Source organism: Podarcis tiliguerta (assembly GCF_965153285.1).
Source record: "Podarcis tiliguerta genome assembly, chromosome: 1".
NCBI lineage: Eukaryota > Metazoa > Chordata > Lepidosauria > Squamata > Lacertidae > Podarcis > Podarcis tiliguerta.
The window spans coordinates 76,163,759-76,190,912 of record NC_139534.1 but is presented as its reverse complement, the minus strand read 5'-3'; the positions used below and the strand labels follow the sequence as shown (position 1 = coordinate 76,190,912).

The window sequence follows — 27,154 nt, the reverse complement described above, 5'->3', positions numbered from 1 at the left end:
GCACATGGGAGGGGGGGGGGTTTCCTGAGAACCAAGAGTGCCTGCTGTGACTCGCCGGCTGAATTACACTGAACATCAGCTTTCTTAAAAGAATGGTTGGACCTTGGAGGAAGGGCTACAGCCCTTGAGAAAATATTCTGTTTGCCTGATTCAGCATGGTGGCTAGGGGTTCAAAACTACTGCATTAGAGGGCTGCTAGTCTCAAGTACAAACTTTTTGTAGTTACATAGTGAGGAAGGTAGGACACTGTGTTAGAGTCTTCCATCTTTCTGTTCGATCAACGGCAATCAGTATTCTGTACCTGAAGCTCACATGTTCTATTGGCCCTGTTTCATTTTCAAGCTGATAGGCACAGGACTATTTGGGTTTGCTAACAGACGGAACCGTCCTTTAAGCAGAGTGCTCATATTTATTTATTAATTCATTAACTAAGCTACCCCATAACGGAACTTCTCTGAGTGGTTCAGAAAAACAAACAAGTTTACATCAAAAATATTTTTGGATAGCTGCCTTTTCCCAGAGGTTTTAATTAAAAATAAAGTTTTCACTTTCCTTAGCAAGGCAAAAAAAAAAAAAAAAAAATGTTTAGTCCTTCATGTTCACAGTGAACTATCAACCTTTTACACAGATAGGATTCTAGCGTGGTTCAGAATTATCCACCGGAAAATATTTCAGTAGGTTCTCTCTCAGGCTTCAGAAAGCACTTTCTATCGAGGCACTGATGTTTCTGAGTTGTGGACATGCTGACCACAGGTCATCTTTTAGGCCCATGCAAACCATGCCATTCATTACACTGATATTTCACAAAAATATAATTGGAATAGTAGGGGTGTTTACATAAGATATCATTGAGTTTGGGAAAGGTTAAGTACCTTTCCCATACACAAGTAATCCTTTCTTGCAAGTGCCCCACCACAGAAACACCCTAATTTAGCAAACATGGAATTGGGACTACATGTTTGCAAACATTCATTTTCAATACTGAAAGCCTTCACTTTTTATCAAACGTAGCTCATACATATACGTATGAAATAAATGGTAGAATTTAAGAAATGGCATTCTACAGTAGAACAATGGTCTACTCAACTCCATTTATTTTTCCAGCAGTGGCATGTTGTTAAGTGGGAAACCTAAAGAATGAATGAGAGAAAAAGAGAAAGTAGTGAACTGCCACCTATTATCTATTTGTTGCAATAAGAAATTAATTACATACTGATCAGTGTACTCATCATCATGGATGGATATATTTGAATTCTATATTTATATTGCACCTTTATTTTCCATTCTTCAGTTCCATTCTTCCATTTTTGTGTCTATCTGCATATTTTTTTCCCCTTTAAAAGTCTGCATGAAAATTCAACTTATTTCAGGCATTACACAGTAACTGGGTTGGGCTCCATTCTGTTCTGGTGACAAAGGCAGAGGCAAAAAGCTGTTCGGAAAGGGGATGGCTCTTGATCAGTTTCTTGCTCCTGCCTCTACGAAGCAGTCATCTCGCTGTTCACTCCTGCATTTCCTACTCCTAACAATGAATTCAACCCTTTCCGTCTTTCTTACTCTCCTTATAAATTCTGTTGCCTTATGGTAGCCCCCTTCCTCCTGGAAAGGCTGCTCCCACCCATTTTCCACCCTGATTTCTACTTTTGCTTGGCGCCTCTTTTTGCATTAATATTTTTAACAAAACTAAACATTTTCTTTCTACTACTTTTCTTCTCCTCCTTGACTGATTTTCGGCAGGCAGGGATCTGTATTCAGCTCCCACAAGGCTAGCTCTTTCTTCCCGCCAAACGATTGCTGAAGTCCACTGTCTTTTGGCCCCACGCTCCTGACCTTTATATAGCAGCCACTGCACCCTCCTTTCAGGCACATGTATTGAGCACTCTCTTCTGTCGTCTTGCTCTCCTCTCCATTGATGTCACTGGAACAGCAAAGCCTGGTATCGGTTGTGGCCACAGCCTCTGCTCTTCCACTCCTTCAAGCAAGGGTAAATGGAAAGGGGGAAATGTGGATCCTGCCTTAGAGGCTGCAGCACTGCAGCAAGAAGCCCAGTGCAAATAAATGCAGGCTAGAGGCACACACCTTTTGTGAGACCTGGTAAAACCCACCCCAGCTCTTCCCATACCCTAGCAAGAGGCCCCTGGCTATTCACCGCAAGCAGAGCACAGGATCCCCTCTGGGCGGTGGGTGATTCAGATCGCCCTTCCTCCCAAATGGCAACCATACTTTTGCAGTCACATTTCCTCCAGTAAATTCATTTTTAATTCATTTTATTTAAATATTCAAATTTTACAAGCAATTTCCCCCAGTGTAATTTTTTCTTCTATTTTATTTTTACTGATACATGCATGTTTGCACACACTTCAGTGCATTATTTTTGTATGCATCACAATATGTGGAAAAGTGCAAATTTCACAGGTTAGCTGTGCAGGGGGATTTGTTCAGAAAGTGCAAGTTAGGTAGCTTTGCATGTGAACAGAACACATTTATCCCCCATACATAATTCCCTGCCCCTGCTCTGTGTAGTTTGTTAAATAGCACAGAGGAAGGGTTAAACATCCAGTGCAGGTCCTATGTCTGCATTTCATATTGCAAGGTTTTAAAACATACCAGATTATTCATAAAATGGAGGGTGGTAATTTTCAGGTATCCTTCAAATAACATGTTCATGACTACAAGCTTTTAATAACCATTTTGAAATGCTTGTTACCAGAGCTTTTAATTAAAACTCTTTTTCTCTCAGATTTCCCCTGGTTGTTTTGTTATATGCATGCATATCTATGTATCTGTTTCTATATCTGTTGTTCCCCATTCTCTAGAATCAGTTATCTCTAACCCATTGGGAATCTAGCATGATTCCGACCCAGCCACTTAGAATAATTTCACTATGTTCCCATCTTCTTCAAGTTGTAGAAAGCACATTTTATTTTCTATCCAGACATGTTATCTGTGTCTTGAACAGGCATCAGTCCTCAGCTCTCCTTGAGTGTAGGTTGCTGACAGTGCTATTGCACATATCTCTGTCCAAGTGGTGTGCTTGCCTCTGATCTGCAGTCCATCCTCCGTGGATCACAGAGTTTCAGACTGTATCACGGATGCCTTTGAAGGCACCAGCAGCTTGGGTGGCTTCTGCTCTCCTTTCCTCTAATTACATATTCTCCCACTACAGTAACTGCTGGATGTTGCATCCATGTCTCCTGAATCAATTGACTTGTAGACTACTGTAGGTTTCTCTACATCGTCTGTCTGCCCTAATTCTCTATTTGCCCCTAAGGGATACATCTCATGCTGCTTTTTTCATAACAATTGTCTGTTCCCCTCCTGATATTGCACAGTAGGATATCAGTAGTATCCAGACAGACAAATTATGAAAGATTCTTAGCCACATATGCATCGTTACTCAATATATTCTGGAGAAGTGTTCTGAAACTCAGGTTTTGGTATCCATGTCAGAACAAAATTATAATTTAAGAAATGAATCAAAACTGCTGTACACCCTGCTATATTGTCTCCTAACTTGTTTAGACTTCTAAGAATGTAATTCAGGGAATTGTGTGCTGCAATGTGCATCATAAGAACTGCATCCCGACTATGTGTTTGCGGCCTCACTTGTGAGAATGGATTTTAATTTCAAAACTAGTTTTTCATTCTTCTCCAGTGGAAAAATCTTAAAAACAGAAATCCATCTGTGTTGGTGGTCATCACTGCATCTTGTATGAGCAAATTCCACAGTTTTAACTATTCATTGTGTGAAGGAGGACTTTCCTTTGGCTGTCCTGAATCTTTCAAGATGGTTCATTAGGTGCCTCAGAGTTTTACCATAATAAGAGAGGGAGGGAAACTTCTTTCTCCATACTTTGCATAATTTTCTGCCCCTCTACCCTCCCCTCCCCTCCCCTCCCCTCTCATTTTCTTTAAACTAAAAGGCCCCAAATGTTGTGGAGAATCTTGGGCACAGTGGCCATGCTGTGACTGTCCCTTCAAAAAGGCTCCAGTTTTCTGTACCTCAGTCAAACCAACCAAGATAGGAGTAGAACAAGAAACAGCTACCACCAGCTAAGACTAATGAGGAGCTCTTGGAGTTCCTGAGGTTAAGCAGCCTAGAGACAGCAGTCAGAGGGAGTTGACTGATTGACAAGCAAAAGAAAAACAGCAAGACGAAGAAGCTTGTAGCTCTGCTACAGCTATCTCTGTTTCCAGGAAGGGACATGGAGTCTTGGGAAAAGGCATCACCTGCCACCTTGTCCTTTGGGGGAGGGGGGAGAAGCAACTGGGTGTGACCCTTGGGCTCAGAAGACTGCCAACCAGAAGGCAGCTGGACATATGTCTCCTCAGGTCTCAGAGCCTGCAGAAGGGTGCTGCTGAGAGCCCACTCAGAAGTCCAACCCACCAGGATTGCTGGGACCACACTAAACAGAGAGCATTTACAGCAGCCATGTCAGTGGAGAACCACAGTAAAGTGCAAGTACAGGCAGAAGGCCTTGTTTTTGTGACCCTGTGTGTGGGGATTAGGACTGGAATTGCCTGGAGGAAAGGAGTGGAAACTTGTAACAAGGGCTAAAATGTCAATTAAGTCAAAATTATTGACTGCTTCTGGATTGTGGTGGCAGTTGCTACTCATAGTTGGCCCTGTTCCTCATGAAATGCATGGATCAAGGGACGGTCTGTGTGCCAGTTCCCCAGGAGGGTCTTACAATTGTAACCTTTCCTCATAGGGAGTTTCTCCAACACCTTGATCACTTGGGTTGCCCTTTTCTGAACCTTTTCCAGCTCTACAACTTCCTTTTTGGGGGTTAGATGAACAGAACAGTATACGGTATTCCAAATGCAGTCATGCCACATGACTGTATAACAACATGATGATGTTGGCAGTTTTATATTAAATCCCTTTCCTAATGATCCTTTGCATGGTATTTACCCATTTCACATCTGAGCTGATATCTTCATTGAGCCATGATCCCGAGGTTCTGTTCCTGGTTGGTCACCAACAATTCAGGCCTCTTGAACTTATATGTGAAACTAACTCTCTCTCTCTCTCTCTCTCTCTCTCTCTCTCTCTACATTTGCCCCATTGTGCACCATTCTACACTTACTTACATTGAATCAGCTCTGCTATTTTACTGCTGATTTGCCAATCCCTTTTTGATCTAACCAAAGTTTTAAACTTTCTAGAGTTTCTGAAGCTTCCTAGTGAATTTTTGACTAAGCCTTGTTGCTGAAGTCTGCCAGTGTTATCATTTTTCATTCTCATTTCAGCTCTTCCATGTCTCTTAATAGATGAGAAAGACAAGAAGTAAATAAAAGTAGATATTACAGAGACTTTTTTCTTTTATTGACCTTTAGTTCCTAATAAGGAGGCTGGCCTTCTTAGCACTCTGCAGAGGGTGCTGCTTCAGTTGGAGTGATTTCCAACCTTTTATCTATATTTCATAGAAAAGAGACATAGGACTTAAATTAGAGGATTAATTGGAAACCTCTTAGGTGCACTTGGTTTCTGGATGACTGGATCGGAGTCCTTGTTTTGAAAGGTCAATTACTTATTCAGTTATCTTTGGTGCTATGCAGAGGTAAAAGCAACATTTCCTGTTTATTTACTTCTTAGCCCCCCTTTCATTAACTAGAATGCTGGATTATGAGCATAAAATCATATTCAATAGCTTGTCTGTTAATCTTTGGTAAAAACATCTAATTGACATTTAGAAAAATAATCACAGTCAAGTAATATAGAATTAATAGTGTTTTGTACTATTTTTGTTCCTAAACAGTCCTGCTTCATTCTGCTAAATTGCACATTTAATTGGTAATGATTTTGATTATATTTTGTTCTTGGGAATTGAGTGACTGAGAAAAAAATGGTTGGCATTAACTAAGATCTTTTCACCTCTTGATTAATCATTTCAAACTGACTGAAAAATATGTTCCTTTGGTTATAGCTCCGAATGAGCATCTAAAAGAATTAAGTGCTCTTAGCCGAGTATTCTGTTGACAATAAAATATTACCTTTCTCTATCTTTTAGCACTAATTGACAGTCAACTTATCAAAGGGCCAATAAATGAGTTATCTAAGGCATCACACTCTTTCTCTTACCACTGAGGTGGCCCAATAGTGATCATTTTGAAATGGCCCTTAATATAAAGCAGATGGGGAACTACAACAAATGGAGGGCTACTCATCCATCCATCCCAATCCATCCCACCAGTTTTCCTCACCACCCAAGACTCTGTCGGCATCCTGTGCCCAATGAAAATGCCCAGTCTCATCCAAATGTTTACCCCCACCCATTTTAGCTTTGCCCCCCATTTTGGATTGTTTTCTGGTTGGTTGGGGTGGGCATGCTTGTAAATTTTTGTTAAAGAGCATTTTATAATTCTCAAAGCCAGGCAAAAGGACTTCTGCTTGCATAAGGGGTTTTTCCTCCTTTCCTCCTACTTGCACCCCCCAAAATTGTATTGTGGAGGGGGAGTGTTAGGAGAACCCCAGGACAGTGCACAGGAGGAAGGGAGCTGAAATGCTTGTGCAGACAGAACAATTGAAAATGTATGAGGTTGAATACTACTCACTTTCTCCCAAATGCTATGCCAACACATTTTATAGCTTAAAACAGATAGTAACACCTAGGGTGGAAGAAAATCAGCACAGAAAGGATACTGTGATGTCTAATTACTAAGGCAATAATGCAATCAATGGGAAGTAAATCAAATACAGTTTAGAATACTATTAAAATGCCTATTTACATTTTAGTTTAAAGAGAACTTCAGTAATTACATTTCAAGTGGGAATGTTTTAAGCATCACTTGTACCCAAAATGGCTTGTGTTACCACTCAATTAAAAAATAGAGCAATGTTTAAAGTCTTTGATCAACTTAGTTGATAACCGTGTGTTGTGATTTGTGCATTTAGTCAAATATGTCTTCAGATAAAAGGTGCTGAATGAGAAGACCGTAAAGGGAAGGAGCTATAGTGAAATAGGTAGTCTCTTATTAATTAAATTAATTAATTAATTAATTAATTTTGCTTCCACAGTCTACTTCCCCTTCCATTTTTGGCACAGTGCTTTCATTGTTACCAGTACAATATCATTTTACGGTTCTAGAGGTAAAAGTAAATGTTCTATGGCATCACATAGCCATATTTGTATGTGTGATGTATGATATATTTGTACATACAGTATTTGTAGTGATGATGTATGGACTTTTGGCTGGGTTTTCCCCATCTATTTTTATTTTAATGACCATCCTTCTGCTTGTCCGTCTCACTCCCAAAAAGCACTTCAAAAAATAAATTGGAATTTTCTGTATCTAATTCACACTTTATTACATACTAAACCTCCTCCAAGAGTTCTCACCTACCACGGAATGTGTTTTATGAAAGTACATTCAAAATACTGTCATTACCAAACTGTACAAAAAAACTATTTGTTTGAATCTTCTTTGCATCTAAAATCAATCTTTTGAACATTGACATAAAATCCTACCCAAAAGCACATCAAAAGAAAAGATTCTCAAAAAGAGATTGCTATGTATATAATGGAGCAAACAGAATGTATATGCCAAGTATATCACATACAAGCTCTTATCACATGCAAAGCACGGGACATATGGATAATAATGGTAAAACTGTTCCTAAATTGTGTTTCTGGCTGGGTCCTAGAAGAGAAGAGGCCCAAAGGCGTGATCTAGGGTGAGACCCCGAGTGGGAGGAAGTTTGCTTTTTAGTTGTGCCCCCTGAGTGGGAAGCCGGGGAAAGCATAGTTACAGCCAAGTGGAATGCACACCCTGTTTGTTATTAGTCCTTAGATTACAATCTTTAGGATGCTGTCAGGATGTGTCTGAGTGGGCATGTGGCAGGGAGTTAGTTGTCTTCTCAACATAGCCAAGCATGTATTTTTTAATAACGCAGAAGAGCTCTTGAGTTTCGGTGTCATTTTCTCCTCTGCTATTACAGAGCATTATTGCCAGGCTTGGTGTGGTGTTATCACTTGAAGACTTAACACTTACTATGGAGAACAGTAAGCTTACATCAGCAGAGGATGGAAGGGATTTTTGGTTTCCTAATGTTGAATCATAGAATCATAGAATCATAGAATCATAGAATCATAGAGTTGGAAGAGACCACAAGGGCCATCGAGTCCAACCCCCTGCCAAGCAGGAAACACCATCAGAGCACTCCTGACATATGGTTGTCAAGCCTCTGCTTAAAGACCTCCAAAGAAGGAGACTCCACCACACTCCTTGGCAGCAAATTCCACTGTCGAACAGCTCTTACTGTCAGGAAGTTCTTCCTAATGTTTAGGTGGAATGTTGCCTCCTTGTTGTTCTCTTACCCCTGCATGATAAAAGAAGTTGGGGGAGGAAGCAAGAGTGAGTAACACAACAATCAAAAGGTTTTAGAGGTGATAGGATGGCCTAGTGTTGAATTTTAGCTGTGATTTTGAAAGCAGGATTTAGGAGTTGATGTGGTCTGAGAACTTGATAGGAAGGAACTTACTGGTGAGTCTATGAAGGAACTTTTGGCCCTTCCATGTATTCCCCCTCCCCACAATTTTGGCAGGGAGGAAGCATAATCCAGACTATACCAAGTTTATCTGACTGTTTATTTTATTCATTTAATTAATTAATTTGTATATGCTGTCAGGAGGTTGTTGCTGCTGTTGTTTTTTTACAAGGCACAATTACACATCTGGAAGTGGAGGAACTATGTTAGCTATAAGGCCAAAACAGAAGAAAGCACTTTTTTAAAAAAAGCAGCAAATGCCAAACAAATTAATGGTACTTTGTGTCAAAGAAATAAATTATGCAGTCTCCAAAGCTGGTAGGAAAATAATAACATTTATGCCTGTACTTGCCTGTGGATGGATTTGTGTTATCAAAACCTGCCTATGTATTTACAAGAGAATTAGTTGAAATTGCATATTGCAACTGTCAAGCCCTGGAACAGTTGAACTGGAATTATTTGTTGTCCCCTGGAGTTGCTTCAGTTATGCTGGTGTAATATCATGCTGAGAGTTATATGAAAATGAATTTTAATTTCTAATAAGGTAACCATATGTTTATGAGTTATGCTGTAATAAAGTGTCATAAATAATTATTGTTCCAAGCAAATTCAACCTTGCAGTCATCAGTTCTTATGTTTAACAGCTCACTTGTGAAACAGATTGCAACCATCACGGTATGATTTATCTTCTGAAAATACTCAGATTTGCAATAAAAATACACTTGAGCTATGCAGTCTTTCCCCCCTCGTTCAGTAAATGTACCTGAGCTTTAGAATTTATGTGCTGCCATGGGTAGTTGGATGTCCTGAAGATCTACCATTACTTTGCATGTGTTAATAATTAGCATGTAGAAATTTATCTCTTGTTTGGTGCTAGGTGAATGAATATATTAATCTAGTCCCCATTAAAGTCAAGTGAAGCCTTGGCATTGACTTTCGTATTTTATGACCTAATTCTAACGCTATCTGTAGTAGGAAATAAATGTTGAGGATAGGTTATAACTGTGGTGCCAGTGCATCAGAATTTATGGTAATTGTGAGCATTGTGGACTATGGACAGAAACACTAGTGTGGCGTCTAGAAGAGTATCTAGATTTGTTTGATTAACAAATCAGTTATCTCCCCATCTATTCCACAGAATAAGCTGCTTTTTTAAAAAAAACAGTTTCACTTTGTTTGTATTTAAAATAAATGTAGGTGAAATTGTTCATTTTGCAGCTAGACAGCTAAGAATCCTGTAGCAATTTAAAGAGCAGCAAATGTACTGTGGTACAAGCTTTCATTAGGTGGATGCTTCAGGAATTCAGGGGGTCCACATTCCTGAGAAAACTCATCCAACCAGCTCTCGAATCAAGTTGCAGATTGGAACAGGGTCATGCTCTGGAATCTGCAGACCTCTGAATTCTAAGATGTGTCCTGAGGACTGTCTTTAAAAAAGTGAAAAAACAGTAGGCATGTTGTTTGATCTAAGGGACCCATGAACACACCTCTGTGGTTTTTTTAAAAAAGTTAGGATGGATTCTCCCACTTTTATGTAATCTTCATTTGCTTACAACCACATCAACCATCTCCAGCACCAAGGCTTCATGGTCAGATAAAGCCTTGCCTTTTCAGACCCACAGAATACTATGTTTGGTGTCCAGGCTTGTGTCCAAGCCTCTTGACCCTCAGTGAAGGTTAATCTGCTGGGAAGTAGCATAGAATCAGTTGTTGATTCTACTTTGAATTAACTTAAACGGAATGCTCATTTTGTTATTTTATTATATTAAGTGGGAAAACAAGGAAATAGTTATCCAGGTGTTATATCAGAGATAATGATGATTGTTATGATCCACTGTTTTACTGGTTCTTGAGATTGTGAATAATACATTTTGTATGGGGAGGGGTAGGTGTTCTGTTTACGTTGTTGTTGTTGCTGCTGTTGTTGTTCTTTACTCTGTGAAAGTATGTAACAATGAAGAACAGGTAATAAATATGTTAAATAAGTTTACACACATAGCAGAATAAAAGCAACAGTAGAAGACTAAACAAAAAGTGAGAAGGTATAAGGTGGATAAAGAGTAATGTTTGTAACGGTGAAAAGTTAAAGCTGAGGGCCTGAATAGAATAGCTGAGAGAAAGTGTATAGAGTGAAAGAGAATAATGATGTTTTCACACACAAAGTTCAAAGCACTTTTTGCTTCAATGGGTTTATAACACCAATGTAAAATCAATACTAGCCAGAATGCTCATTTCCATTACAAATACCTGTTCTGCATTAACCGTGATTAGACATTCACATAAATAAGGGAAGGAAGATTAAAAGGCAATTTAAACTTCATGTGTGAAAGGGACAATGTTATTGGAATAATATTCCTATTGGAATAATAGGACATGAACTAGGGAGTGATTCTTTTATTGGGACTGATATATTCAAATTTAGGACAGGAGGGTATTAATAGTAGGGTGTGTGTGTGTGTGTGTGTGTGTGTTTGTATGACTAGAACCAAACTTGTTTAGCTTCAGACTTTGTGTGGCTTCATGTTTACCTTGGCTGAACAAAATATTATAGGCCACACATGAAAGAGAATGGAGAAAAAGTGACAAAGGGCTTATCACACCAGAGTAAAGTGGACCCCATCCCAGAATTGTCCCAGACCTTTCCCCCTTTAAATGTTTTTATTTATATATTCTTCCCACTTCGGATTTTCCAATGATTTAAAACTCCACATTTAAAGGAGGAAAGGTCGAGGACAATACTGGGATAGGGAGGACATCATGCATATGTCCCTACATTAATGGGGAAATAGGCTGGTGAGAATTCACATTTTGCTTTGTTGTGAACAAGCCGAGAGAGAGAGACTCACTTTTGTCAGGGACTTAATTTCTTTATGCTCCTATGTTTTCCTAACTGTGCAATGTGATAAAGTCTTTGGCATAATCACTCTTCCACTTCCTGTATAACCTTAATTGAAATAACAATTTTGCAGTAATACATCCTTGGTAGATGATAGCTTATAAGTGTGAACAGTAGGTTAGGTCCTGTAGTACAGCAAAATCCATACAGTATTAATTGGTTCTGAGCGCAACAAATATATATTTTCAAATTTCTTTTAAAATCTTGAGAATGGAAATGTCAACACAATGCAGCATTGCTTCAAGTTGTCCTTCTCTTTCATTATAGTATCAAAGTTGCAGCTGCTAGTCCACCACCTGTTTACAGAGGACATTGTTACCCCAGAGTGCATTGCTAATTGCATTTCACAGCATGAAAGGTCATTCCTTATAAAATGCTAACGTTTTGTGGCTGTTTAAATTGACAAGGTAATATACAGCATAAGGTAACACTGTAAAGCAATCACAAACTGTGAGCTAGTGATTCTTCCCTTCCTGAAAGCTTGGGGTTTGCGAAGGTTACCTTTGGCAAGATCTGAAAAGAAGAAAGGTCTGATAAGTGAGGGAAAATATGGAAGTTGTAGGATACAGTTTAGTAAATGCAAATATAGAGAACAAAAATATCGGCCTAGTAGAAGATAGGCAGAATTTTTTACCTCACAGTTATATTTTTCTAGTTTGAACTTAAGAAAACATTAAGCTAAACACATGATTATGGTGATGAATTTAGATATTAAGATGCTTTAACTGCTATTGCTGCAGTCCTGTGCACAATTACCCACATATTCATCCCACTAACTTAAGTAGGATTTATATACTGCTGTGTTGGTGATGGCAAAAAATACGTTGATGACAGCAGCAGCCCCCACACTCACAGCCACCCCTGAACTGTGAACTCTTCAGTTAATGACCACCTTTGAAACAAAGGTTGGTTATTTCTGTGTGTGAAATATACTTGGAGTCGAGTGTCGATTTATTCAGCTCATAGTAGTGAGTACATAACAGTATGTTTAAGACTGATGTGTGTTTTCAGATTGGGGAAAGGTGCCAGTGTAGCAACCTGCATAGTCTGCAGCCCTTGATGCACTTTCTTGGAAATAAGCCTGCTGCTGAAGTGTAGGATTGGTGTGCTGGACTGTAAAGTAGAATAGAGTCCAACCAGTTACATGTATCCAACATGAAGATGAGAGATGTGTTGTAAAGAGGAAAACCTGGAGGGCTTTGTGATATGGTTGGATGTGGTAGATGATGCCTTGCTGATTGCAAATAATGATTTGCGGAGATTGCCATCACTTTCCCCTTCTAAATGAAACTGCTGAATCTGGGCCTGGCTAAAGAAACTTCACATTGAGCAGTGCTGCAACTGTAATCAGCAATAAAGTTCTAGCTACACACAGAGTAACGACAGACATCATTTTATGCTCCATTTTGAATTATTACTATTACTATTTTTATTATTCAATTTATATCCCGCCCTTCCTCTGGAAGGAACTCAGGGCAGCATGATATTCACAACATTCAGAAATTAAGATATTCACAATATTCATAAATATGTCATATTTATATTTGTTGACTGATAGGCATGATTAGCTGCATGCCCAGGCGCTGTGACCTGCCATCCCACACCATGTGTGGAAATGAATGACAACTTGTGACAGCATACTTTTTTGTGGCTCACTGCTAAATGACTCACATCTGCAGCCAACACTTTAGCCCAACCACAATAACTTTCAATCAGACATCATTCCCTGATGCTGAGAACTGGATGTCACCCAGAGGGTCTCTTTATCAAACGTGATTTCAGGGTGCTGAATCTCCCTGCCACCTAACTGCTCCACCCTCTGCCTCATAGTCTGACTCACTTTCTTTCTTGCCCAGTTGGTATGAGCTGGGTCAAGGATGTCATGCCACTGCCTTGGTAGCAGAGGATGGTTCCAATCGATCAACCTCTGAGTTATGGGCCCAGTGCACACCCCAATTGTGCTTGCCCCTTGGTCCAGCTGCTATTGGCCAATCTGCAGTGGACCAAATTTAAAAGTTCCCAAGCTGGTGGGACAGGTTGTTAGTAGCTCCTGTCATCTAGGGAATCCGACTGGCGGGATGTTGCCATGCCACAAAACCACATAACCACTGAAGGTAAGTGAAATTACTACCTTTGTTCCTGCTCATGTACTGCTTTCATACCTTACCTACCATTCATTGCTTTTGGTGATTTATTCATAGGATCATAGGAAGCTGCTGTATACTGAATCAAACATTGGACCATTATTTATTTATTTGCATTATGACATCTTTTTGTTGTACACTGCCTTGAAGGCCCCCTGTTTTGGTGGGTAGAAGGCAGCCTATAAAATTTTGATAAAAAGAATGTTTGGCTTATGTTCTTCCCTTTTACAAGTGTCTAATTTTCACTTCATTTCCTACTCTGCATAGATAGTTTTTATCTGCTCCTGTAGTGCCCCCACACTTTTGCAACCCTGAGGTTAAAAGCTTTCTTATGTTTCATTAATTTGCAATGATGTTTCAATTTTTAACACTAACTGTGCTCCTCTGATTAAATCATCGCGTTTCCACTGTATTTTCATAACAAGAACATAATTTAATTAATAGTAATAGATACTTCCTGTGATAGGTGTTCTGAAACTACCAAAAATGGAATTTACATGCTTTGAGTTGCATGCAGTATTCATTCCTGAACATATACTTACTACAACCCTCTAGATAATTCAAAATAAATTCAGGTTTGTCAGGATTTTGAAGATCACTGTTTTGGACATTATGACATAAGTTTTCAACTGACGTATAACCTCAAAGTGAACTGAAGTGGGTGAAATACAACCATCAGCTATGTATGAGTAGATCTGATTGGAATTTACAACTAAGCTCTGTGATCAACTTGTTGCTCACTTCTGTAGTAGTCTTGATGCCATATCCACATTCGTGGATTCACTTGTGGGAGGGTGTAGTCCCAGCTGTCCTAAAAGAGGCAGTGATCCAATCACTCCTAAAAATATACATCTCAGGCTCGTTAGTTTATGATCGCTACCAACTGCCTGGACTTGGTGGTGGGCTGGATGAAGGCCAAGGAACTGACTTTGAATCCTGGTAAGGTGGAGATGATGGTGATATCAACAACAACAGCAATTATCATTGTTATTGTACCCTGCCCATCTGACTGGGTTGCCTCAGATGCTTTGGGTGGCTTCCAACAGAATATACTAAAACACAGCAGAACGTCACACATTAAAATCTTTCCAATACTGGGCTGCCTTCAGATGTCTACAGAAGATAATATAATTATTTATCTCTTTGACATCTGACGGGATGGCATTCCACAGCACAGGCATCACTATTGAGAGGGCCCTTCATCTGGTTCCCTGTAACTTCTCGCTATGAAGGAACCACTAGAAGGCCCTTGGAGCTGGACTTCAGTGTCTGGGCTGAATGATAGGGGCTGAAACACTCCTTCTGGTATACAGGGTCAAAGCCATTAAGGGCATTGTGCTCAGAAACATTATGGGCGGGTGGTTCCTAAGCCTGTATAATTGGTCAATTGCCTGCTTAGGATGGGATCATGCTCCCTTAGTCTGGAGATGCTCTTGGATCTATCTTTGACACTAGAAGTCCTGGTGACCTCAGTGACTAGGAGTGTGTTTTATCACCATTTAGCTGCCTGACTAAGTTCAAGGTGCTGGGTTTGGACCAGGATACCTGAGATATTTTCTCATCTGTTATATATCCAACAAATCACTGCACTCTGCAGGTGAGGGCCTTCTGCAGATGCCATCTTACCAGCAGGTCCATTCTTTATTGGGCCTTTAGTTTTGTGTATCAACCCTTTGGAATCCCCTCCCCTGAATATTAGACAGGTGCACTCTCTGTTGCCTTGTCAGCATCTACTGAAAATCTTCCTTTTCCAACAAGTCATTTAGCAAGAGATCTTTCCCAGTCTGCATCCGTATCCAAATTGTTTTTAAGATTATGTTTTTTGTTTTACTGCTTTATTTCCTGTTGTTTAATACCCTAGGGTTCTTTGGAAGGAAGAATGGGGTATAATTTTAATAAATAATAAACAATTGTGTGATCTGCTTCTATTGATGTTCACTCTTAGAACATTTTAGTTACTGTGGATAAAAACTACACATACCGTGTACATTTCAGGTTGAATTGTATAATTTCAACAAAAACATTTGCATGTCTGTAAGAATAAGAACAAAGACTCTATTATTCTACCTGTATTAATATTTTCTAGCTGTTGAGGTTATGTTTGCATGGGTATCTTTTATCAAACACTTAATATGCCAAGGGAGAGAGATTTCTTTTATTTATGCAATTCATAAACAACAAAATCAATTTGAGAATGCAACAACTTGTAAAGCTATGACGTGCCAGTTCTAGTGACACATTCTCTCACAAAGCTAAATAACATGTGACAAATTTATAGTGTTCTGAGTGTAACAGATGTATCAGATTGCAAAAGCAGTTGGAATAAAAGTTACTGCCAGCCCTAGGCTTTAGGGATTTTAAAATGGAGACATCTTATTCCCTGTCCTGTGCATCTCCTTGGAATATGGCGCAACAAAACTGAGCACAGTTTTGTACTAACTGTATAGAGGAGTAGCATCACATACAAGATTCTGGTGCTTTTCATTACTATGTGTGATGGTATTATTCTGATGGATGTCTGAAGCCAATGGAGAGGCAGAATCAAATTTTATAAAACAGAATAAAGTGTAGTGCCTGCTTTCCATTATGTTCTGTTTTGTAACATTTTAGATAGTGTGGCAGAAATTTTACCTGCTTTGGTTCTCCTTCAGTCTGAATTTTTTAGCTTAAGGAGAATTCCCAGTATGTTTGTTAGTACAGAAATGAATGACTTTCTCCCCTGAATTATTTGTTCTTAATTTTATCAAACTCTTAAAATATCCAATTTTCTGTTAATCCAAATAGATTAGATAGATAGATAGAGGTATAGATATATAGTTTTAATTCTAGCAATGATTAATGAACCTGGGCCATGTTTTTAGCTGTTGTTATTTTTATCTGTAAGCTGCCTTGAGTCCATTTCAGGGAAACTGGCAGAGGCAGGGAATAATAATAAGATTAATAATAATAATAATAATAATGCCTTTTTCAAGTGGGCACCTGTGTGTTTTAAATCTCTGAAAAATAATGTTATCTTTCTGATCAGTGGTTTGATCAGGACACATGGGAATAATTTAAAGCAAGCAACTTCCATCCAAAAATACAAATCCTGTTAGAGGACCATGCCACAGCAAGTCAGTGCCTGCACATACCACTAAATCAACATTTCCAGGTTTAATAAAGGAAGATATGTGTGAGTTGTATGCAATTGCAGCCAGCCCCATTCTTGCCATTTTGCTCCTCCCTTCATGCAAGCAGCAAAATAAACCAGAATCCAGCACTTAGTTTCATATTACCGTTGAAACTATTGTTAAGGACTTCACAATAAGGCTTGGTTATAAAACAATTGCTTAAAGGTTGAAAGAGTTTGACATATTTATCTTGATAAAAGAATGGGAATATGTTGATAATTTTCACGATTTGAAAAGTGGAACTGTGGCTCAACTCTTTTCACAGAGGTTAGGACAAAGTGGCAGAGGAGTTAAGCTCACAAAAGGAACTTTATATGTTTAACCTTATAAAAAGTTCGCCACAGACTGCCCAGCGACTGCCTTTCAGTGTAGTGGATGAACCTTCCTTGGGGTCTAAAACTGGGTAATCATAAACATTTGAGTTACAGGTCACTTCTATCCAAAACCAGAATAATGGAAGAAATGGCTCAACATTCTTATTTTGTAACTCTGGAGACCACACAGAGGGATTTTGTGCATTTATAAATGTTTTTATTGTACCAGCACATTTGTACAAACATTAAGAAAGATATATGGGTCTGCCCAGTGCTTTTTGTGATTGTACTCACTGGTACAGAGTACCACCACTTCTGTTTTTGTTACACAAGACAGCCATTTTATGCTGGCCTTTCATACTTTTATCAAGATATGACTACCAGCAACTTTTTAAAAAAAACAACAACAAAAAAGCACTGATCCTACCCAACTATCACATTTAAATTTCCAATTTCCCCATTTATACTTTGATTTGTAATTTTTATGAATGTTCTTTAAGCTATTGATATTTTAAAAGAACTCTTTTGTAGTGGGTTCTTTGTGGCTTATTTTCTACTTTGGCCTCCTTATACCTATTTCAGGCCTTCCTTTTCTTTCTTTTTTTCTTTTTTGCACAACAGCATTTTGTTCCCATTTAAAGAATCTGATAAACAAATGTGATGGCATTAATCTTCAATGTTTAGACATATCCAGAGGTGTAGAATTACATCTTGTCAGACTGAAAGGTTAGCTGGCAGGAATGCCATCTTCCTTTTCTGACCTAATAATTCTTGCAATTTTGTTGTGGGTGTTACCCAGTTCCTATAATGCACTTTCAAGGTCATTCCGCTTCAGTGGTGGTAAGAAAATGTGATTTTCTGGAGAGCTTTACAATTGTATTCAATTAAAATGCTTCATAAATAGCAGATGCATATGTTCTCAATCCTTGATATAATGCTTTGAGATACAAGTATGAGCTTTTCTTTCTTTCTCTTTCTTTCTTTCTTTCTTTCTTTCTTTCTTTCTTTCTTTCTCACAATCAGAGTCCCTCTATGCAAAACATTTGCCAATTTCCCTTCATATCTTCATTTTGATTACTGTGTCTGTCTCATTCATCTTTGTTATTTTTGCCCCCCAGGCTTTAACACAGAGATTGCGGTTGTGTGCCTTCATTGTATTTATTGCTGAAACAGGGGTATAAGGCATGAATATGCAACTGCGTCTGCAAATGTAAGGACAACCTGAACATTTGTAAATGTAGGCTCTTATTTCACATATTGAGAAATCACATAGTTTTACAACCCAGTTCTATTGATATGAATGGCAGCAGTGCACAGAGTGTCTTAAACTATAGGCATATCCTATCTGCACAGTGCAGAGCACATTGGCTAGTTGCAATTCCCTTATTATCAGCAATGGTGTGGATGGTGTTATTAGTGGTGTGGTGAGTAAAACATGACTTTATCATAGCATGTTATATTCAGTATGTCCATTCCACATCTGCAGCTCTTTCTGTTCAGTGTAACAACTTTGAATGATTTCACTATGTTGTATCTAGCAGTAGTGCAATAAGCCGTTCAGTTGTGAAGGCAGCCCTGTTTAGGGAAGTTTTTGATATTTAATGCTGTATTGTTTTTAACATTTGATAGGAAGCTCCCCAGAGAGGCTGGGGAAACTCAGCCAGATGGGCAGGGTATAAATAATAAATTATTATTATTATTATTATTATTATTATTATTATTATTAACCAGAACTCTCTTACACTAAAGTGATGACCAGGTGAATATTCAGTCATGCTGTAGTGTAGAATTTATTGAAGTTGTGCTGTCATTTAGCAGTAGAAATAATTTCTGAAACTTAGCCAAATTCCTAATCTGTGGTTGTGCTTAGATTAAATATGAGTAATAGTCATTTTTCCTCTTATGTTACCAATGAAACAATATAAAACATTGGTGAACGTGGGAGGGGGCATTCAAAATGAATATAATAATTTCTGTTTAAATTTAGAAAAATTGGTCATGGGATGCAACTTTGTGGGTGAAATGGTCAAGGAGAATGAGTCTGATGTGGTATCTGAGGATGCTAAAGAATGCGTGGAAATAGAAGAAGTTTTCAAACGTTTTTTTTTTTTTTTGCCTTTCACAGATGTTTTAAGCAGATGTGGAACTGTGTAGAAAGCAAGTTCTCCCCCCCCCCATATCTTAAACCAAGGGGAAAAACGTATTACAGCTTTTTCAGAAATTGTTGTTAACTTTCACCTTGTCTGCAGTTGCACAGACCCAAAGAATCCCTTAAGGCCCTTGAACTATGCACTCGAGGAAGTAAAAACATCAGTGAAAAATGTGGAGTTACCTTATGCATTCCTAACACCATCTGCCAACAAGACAAATGAAGAAAAGCACACAGTGCTCCTTCAGGCCTTGTTACTTTGGTGATTTTAAAAGTGAGCTTAAGAGAGATGTTAAAGATTGCACCTTTTCTGACTATCCTTCTTTAGATAACCTTTGAAAACCATTGGAATCTGTCTACAGTCATTTGGAGTAAGACTACTTGTTACTGTGGCAATGCATTCTCCCCTCTATTTGGTTTGGGGGCACTGATGATACCTCAAATTCTGAAGGTCAGGCTCGCCACAATGTTGTGCAGCTTACGTTAACCTGTTACCCTTTAGGTAACTTTATTTGCTTCTTGGTTTTGAAGCCTCTCCAGCTGAATCAATGCTATTGTGAAAAGGTCAGCCACATTTTGAAGAGCCTTCACTTTGTAATGGAATGCAATGCAGAGTTTGCAAGCTTTATTTCACACAAGAATCAATTTGAAGCCCCTTACTGACGTGGATGTGTGGTTTTCCTCTAATGATTTTTCTGTTAATATCAAATTTGTGTGAACCACAGCACATCTTTTTTTTCTGATAAGGAACTCATTGCTTGACAACAGTATCCAAATTTACTCTTTAAAATAATCAGCATGTTGTTGCATTTTGGTTTTGTTGTTGATGTTATTCTGCATAAAAGGCCCATGCAGGAAGAAATGAATGAAAAGGGCCTGTGTGAAGTTTTAGTGATTACAGACCTAAATATTTCCCTTGGGGGAAGGGGAAGTTGATTGGAGAGTATTTTTCTGTGCTCTGCTGCATCTAGGCTGACATACTAGGTATTCATTAATTATCATGGGATAATTCTTGAGGAGGAATAATGAATCACCCTCTTAAAGTAAGTTTGCAAGTACACAGGAATTTGTGTGAAGGCAAACAGAATGGCTCTTCCATATTTTTCAAACAAAATTGATATGCAGGGTAAATTGTGCATGCTCATCATTTTATATGTGTTAAGAATAAATTTGATGGTGTCACCCTCTGATGCTTCTCTTTATTAGCCATAACGTTCTTTTCATATTCAGTTTAAAATTTTATTAACTTTTTTTGTAAAACATTTTTATTCAATTTTCCATTATAATAGATGTCATGAACCTGGGGTCCCTAAGCTCTCTTTCATTTTGCAGTGTCGGAAATAAGCCCCTGCAGGGGTAGAAGCGCAGAACCAGGGGTAGTTAATTCAGGACACATGTGGGAAAGTGAGCAATATTCAAGCTGTGGGCCATATTTTAAGTGAATGTGTTTTGGAATGGGTTATGGGAATTTCACATTTCACATAGTTTGCGAGGTATTTGGCTATTGTTTTTGTGAAGTTCTGTACCTCAGTCCTTCTTTCATCCATGCACTGTATGGATCCATGCATCCATCCATGTTTTGTATTGAGTGTTTTTATCTGATTTTGGTAGCAAAAGCGCTTTTGATTTTTATTTTGAGATTTAAACATTGACTGAACAGTATCGTGTTGTTGTGCTTAGTGATAAATAAATGAAATTGCATTTTATTTGAAATTTCAAAGATCTAGCTGTGTAATTTGGAAATGTCACAGCCTTCCTCAGCTTTCATATTTGCCCAGGCTCCTCTCCAGGCTTTCTGAGACTCAAAAATTGGTTGTCTGGCTTTTGTTTTTACTTGTGAGGTATTATTGCATTGTTTAATTTCTGACCATTTATGTACTGAATCAAACTTACAGACATATGTATGTTCATCTACTAACTAGTCTGAGAGTTAGTGCTATCTTTGCCAGAAATACTTACATAGCTGTGTGAAATGCTTTGGCCAGAAGGCAAGCGAGTTATCATCTGTTAAGCCATTTGGTGCTTCAGGGGACAAACTGTGCTAATGCTGTTAGAACCACACTGAAGTCAGATGCTTGTATTTGATATTTTTGTTTAATGCTACACTTTTTAAACCTTGGGGAGTGTTTTGTTTTGCTGTGTGCCAGTTATATATCTCAGGCTGTTTTTATGGCTTCTTTCCAATATGATCTTAATGAATATAAGAAGATATGGAACCACGTTTCTGTGTAAGTAAATGTGCTGATTACCTGTGGAGGTATTTCTATTTATCAGCCGTGTGTGTGTGTGTGTGTGTGTATCCCTCAACAGACAAGATATACAACCTCCCAAGCAACATACATTAGAATCCCCCATAGCTGTGTAAAGTTCTATTTCTTATTAATTCACAGCTTATTCTGATATGGTATAGCATATTCTGTTTTTTTATTATTAATTTGCAGACTATTCCATTATTGTAACTGCAAGAAAATAGCACTTCCTTGTAGTGAATCTCTGATCTGATTGTTTTGCATGTGTTTCGCTACACTATTTGTATAAATAAATTTGTACTTGCACAAAGTACACACAATGTACTATTTGTATTTATATCAGTATGAGTGCACATAAAACTGGAGTTAATTTTAGCCTTGTTATTTGCATTAGTTGTATCCTTCATATATTTTATTTTGGAAGCACTGCACACTGAAAAACATTCTACTTAATTTAATGATCTTACTTAAGTCTTGGTTATTTTGTTCATATTCTAGAAAATGAATTTAAATAGGTAAATGTGTGAGATGCACTAAAAACAGGAGCTGAAACTGGAACATATTTATGAATAGTACTCATGATGGCTTTTAAGATGTCATTGCTAATAGTGAGATGTTAAGGTACCACTACTCTGGCAAGTGGAAGCAGCATGTAATAGGCAAAGGTGTAGCATGCTGTGTTAAGTTATGTAAACCATCAACTTGCCCAGAGGCAAATCATACATGATTCTGTTTTCTTCTCACTGTGGCAAAATGTGTTTTGCAGGCAGCTGTTACCTTGGTAGAGTCCTGGACAGACTTCCACAATTTGACCCCATTAGTTTTATATGGCAGCCTGCCAGGAGCTTGGTTAATCTTCTGTTTCTGCTCTCTGCTTGGCCTGCAAATACAACACGATTGTTAAAACTGGAACATCATCAACAACAATCCCAGTGGGCTGCTGTTTATTTAGTATCTCACAAATGGTGCAGACCAGGTTTTAGGCTTTTTTCTCTTCTTCCCATTTTTGGTTGCTCCATTATGAATGTTAATTGTTGGGACTTAGGCTGTGGCATTCTGGATCAGTGCAGCAGCAGGCTGCATTTATTTAAAATGACATAATCGTTATTATTTTTTTGGGTCAGGATCTACCTCTCTTAACTACCACAACAAATTGGCTACACATAACAATGAACCAGCCTTTCTGATGTGGTTTATCGGGAATAAACAGTGTGCTAGTGCATACTGCCAAATTGTTCCTTCTTCACTCTTCCCCTGGTATGAGTGGAATAAACAAACCAGGAAAGCTGGCTACATCCAAACCAAGGATTATGGTTTCTTCTCCCTACCAAACTATGATCACTGGCTAACTTTAACCAATGGTTTGTTGTTGGCTTAATTATTGCAGCTTGTTGGGCAGCAAAAACAACAACCCCATGACCTCTGATTGGATGTAATGGGAAACCAAGGGTCCCTAGTTTGTTTATCCTGCTTGTACCAAGGGAGAAACAAAACAAGAGTAATTGGTCAGTGTACACTAGCATGCTGCTGATGCCTGATAAACTACCACAAGCTGTCATGGTGTGGCAGAAAAGTAGAACTTTTGTTATTCCCCCCTATTCTCTTATACCACTTTATTCCTTTCCATGCCATCTTTAATTATTTACTGTAGTCAACCTGAGATCTAAATAGCAAGTGGAATACCGTGACCTCATTTGCTTCTCTAGGCCTTTACCTTCCCACCATTCTTAAAGGTTAGACGGCACTCCAGAATGGCATGTGATGGTTTGTGTGAATGTACTGTCCACACAAAGGACGCGGGTGGCGCTGTGGTCTAAACCACTGAGCCTAGGGCTTGCCAATCAGAAGGTCGGCGGTACAAATCCCTGCGATGGGGTGAGTTCCCGTTGCTCAGTCCCAGCTCCAACCTAGCAGTTCAAAAGCACACCAGTGCAAGTAAATAAATAGGTACCGCTCTGGCAGGAAGGTAAATGGCGTTTCCGTGGGCTGCTCTGGTTTCACCAGAAGTGGCTTAGTCATTCTGGCCACATGAGCTGGAAAAACTGCCTGTGGACAAACATCTGCTCCCTCGGCCAGTAAAGCGACATGAGCGGTGCAACCCCAGAATCGTTCGCCACTGGACTTAACTGTCAGGGATCCTTTAACTTTACCTTTAATTTAAACACTTCGTGTCAGTGGGCAGTATCCAACAAAGTGATTCTGGTAATGCAACACTGTTTTGCTTGCACTATGGAACGAGAGTCCCATGGATTGCAAGAAGATCAAAGATATCCATTCTTAAGGAAATCAGTCCTGAGTGCTCACTGGAAGGACAGATCCTGAAGCTGAGGCTCTAATACTTTGGCCACCTCATGAGAAGAGAAGACTCCCTGGAAAAGACCCTGATGCTGGGAAAGATGGAGGGCACAAGGAAAAGGGGACGACAGAGGACAAGATGGTTGGACAGTGTTCTTGAAGCTACTAACATGAGTTTGACCAAACTGCGTGAGGTAGTGGAAGACAGGAGTGCTTGGTGTGCTGTGGTCCATGGGGTCACGAAGAGTTGGGCACGACTAAACAACAACAACAATGGAACAAGACCTCCCTCTCCTCTTGGAGAGCACCCCACGCATTTCCTAAATCTGCTTCAGAGAGTTGGGGGAAATCCCAGAACAGATTCAGAGACCATGCAGGGAGAGGATAGGGAAGGGAAGTTCCATTGCACAGCTGAAAGTCCTTGCATTAGCAGAGATACAGTACTTGATTGGATACTGCCCATTATGAGTGATCTACCTTACAAAGTTGTTGTAAACTTCATTGGAATTTGTATGGAAGACCATATAAAAATATTTTAAATAAATTAAATGGCAAGATGGGAATTTTACTGGCATCTACTAGAGTTGTCCAGTAATGAATTAATATTGCTTAAAGAGTTTAGATTAATTATGGATTAAATGTTCATTCCAATTCCTGTGCGTTCTAATTTTAGGCCTTTTAATATTTAAATACTGTGGTTGACCTGCATGGCAGTGTGCAAGTTCAAGGAAGTAAGGATGATTTTAATATTAGCCTAAGATATAGCAGGGATTGGGGTGGGCGGGCGGGGGGAGAGATTGAATGTGCTCGGATAGCAAGAAACCACACTGTTAATGTAAAACTGCAAAGTGTTTGAAAAAAGTTTGAATTTGAGAAGTAATAATTGTGAAGCAGAGAATTGCGAGAGAATCGTGAGGCAGAATGTAAGCTGATGCCTATGAGGTAGGGGATATACTTGGCCTTTCTGAAAATAAGTCTGCGCATCTGCCTTTCTGCATATTTGTCACCTTTTAGTATGCCTTTGCCTGTTGCTTTCAAACTTTGTTGTATTTTATATCAAAGTGTAGCTTGTAAGCTCTTCATGATGCCTGCTGTGTTGCTTCCTGTACTCTAAAAATCAAAGTGTGTACCACATACGTATGTGCTGTTCTGGAGGTTCAGCCAATTTGGGGGGCTGGGGGGGGACGACAGAAAGTGTGAGGGAGCTCATTGCACAAGCAGAAGACCTTGCACAGTGCTCTTGCTCACAGGACTGTCAGGTGTGCGTGCAGGAGCCCTGTGACCAATAGGACTCTGCAGGTCTGGAGCCTTCCTAAGTTTGTTCTGAAGAGACAAAGCACGGCCTCACAGGTGAGGGCAATTGGTAACTCACAGCACCTGGTGGCAAGAGCTGGGAAGGGATATAAGGTCAGCATTTCCCTTCAGCTCTTTGTCATAGCAACATGCTTCCTCCCTTGCTGCGTTTGGCTTCTTGCTTCCTGATCCCTGCTTCTTGATCCTCTGACCCCTGACTTCATGACTCCTTGCTTCCTGACCCTTGGACCCTTGGCTTCTTGACTCCCAGCTCTCTGACCCTCAGACTCTTGACTCCTGGCTTCTGGACCCCCTGGCTTCTGGACCCCCATTCCCGCTCTTGCCCCCGGTCCTGATGTCTTTCTGGGACTTTGATCGCCCGTGAACCGGATCGTGACAAAGACACATTAGGTGAATACAACATTATGTATTTAGAAGACATCCAAAGCAATTGATGGTTTATGTTTCACATATGGCAGAGGGAAGGGCATTCCACAGTGTCGGGTCAGTGGCAGAAAATGGCTGTTTGGGGTTACCACTCTGAAATATTTTGTGGGATGTGAAGCCATGTCTAAAGTTTTGCCTGATCTAAGTCATTGGTCTTCAGCTGGTGGGTCTTATCTGAGATGGGTTTCAACAGCAGTACTACCACTATGCAATTGTATGATATAAATTAAGAAATGGACTCCCAAATGCGTGTTTGGGTTAACAGTGGTTCTCTGGTCTGAAAAGGTTGAAGGCTACTTGATCTAAGTGATCTTAAAGATCCAAGTAGGTACAAAGGATCTTTCAGGTAAGTTGGGCCCAGTTTGTTTATGGCTTTATACAGTGCTTTTTTTCTTTTAAAAAATAGGTTTAGGGGTACTCTTATTTTCCTACTCATATTGAAATACTGCCCCTCAATGAGACCAAACTTAGATTCACAAAATGTTTAGGGGTATGTGTACCCCTGCATACCCCGAGGAAAAAAAGCACTGACTTTATATGTTAGCAACAAACCTTGAACATGGCCAGTAGCTGGCTGGTAGTCAGTGTGGGTCCTTCAGTGCATGTGCTGTACTCAACAACCTGGCCACAGCTACTGGCTACAGTTTCTGAAACAGTCTCAAGGAAAGTCCCACATAAAGTGCATTACAATAGTCTAATTATGAGGTTACCAATGCATGAATCATAGTGGCCAATCTATCTCTAACTAGAAAATAGCATAGTTGGCATATTAACATAAGCTGAAAAGATGTGTCCCTTGCCCTCCAGATTACATGGCGCTTCAGGGACAAAGATGCATCTAAGAGCCAAACCCCAACCTAACCTATTTCTTCAGAGGGAGTGAAACCCTGTCCAGGCTTGATAAACTCCCCAACCACATAGATTGTCTGTCTTATGGTTTAGTATGTTTGTTGACCTTCAGTTTGTTGGTCCTTATAAATCAGGCTAGGTTGGGAATTTCCAGCTTGGTGCATATAGTCTGTTTTCCTCCTTGTTGTGTTTTTGTGTGTGCCCTTAATACAGATGTGGATATCTGAGTGCAGAGCTATATTTTTCGGATCAGAAACTGAAGTCTGCAAAATGCATAAATTGTTGCATATATGTGTATTAATATGGTATAAAGGAGGCATGACATAGTATTTACAGTTGACTTTGTTAAAATGTATTATATTACCTGATAATTATAAAACATCATTAAAGGAACCTTCATGTACAAAAGTGAAAATATACTGTTCAGTTTACGTGAGAATATAATTTGTGCATTCTTTGCAGAATATACACAGTCCATATCAAAAATGTACAATGTAATGCATTTGCGATTTAGCATAATGATAGATCTCAGCTTCATGAATTACACCTCCAGGCTGTTGTGTGGTGTGCTGTAATTTCATTGCGATAATTAAATCATCCGTGAAACAAAACAAAATACCAAACTCAACACATGTTAATCTAATGCATTTATAAGATATTATTTATTTATGTGCGTGTGAGAAGAAATGTAAATTAAAAGTTGCAAATGCTTGCTACTGAAAGTCATGCATAAAGCTTTCAATCCAGTTTAAGAAGATGGTGTGATGAACAGTTGGAAAAATTAAGTACAAATCTTTGTTCAATGACCTGTATTGATAAATTATTACCAGTTAATTATTACATCACTATCCTGATGC

General features: G+C 39.1%; 1 protein-coding gene and 1 long non-coding RNA gene across 6 annotated transcripts in view; one reads left to right on the top strand and one right to left on the bottom strand.

The window, feature by feature from the left end:
- NELL1 (neural EGFL like 1) overlaps nucleotides 1-27,154 on the top strand; it is a 356,446-nt gene that overhangs the window by 139,137 nt on the left and 190,155 nt on the right. The gene's annotated exons all lie outside the window — the stretch shown is intronic.
- LOC310673260 lies at nucleotides 11,544-26,081 on the bottom strand. Of its 2 annotated transcripts, XR_014508949.1 has the most exons (4): nucleotides 26,001-26,073; nucleotides 15,513-15,563; nucleotides 14,273-14,567; nucleotides 11,544-11,900 (listed from the first exon to the last, which is right to left on the bottom strand). It is a non-coding gene; the product is annotated as an uncharacterized lncRNA (long non-coding RNA). The 2 variants fall into 2 exon arrangements; XR_014508948.1 differs by lacking the exon at nucleotides 15,513-15,563 and having other exon boundaries at nucleotides 26,001-26,081.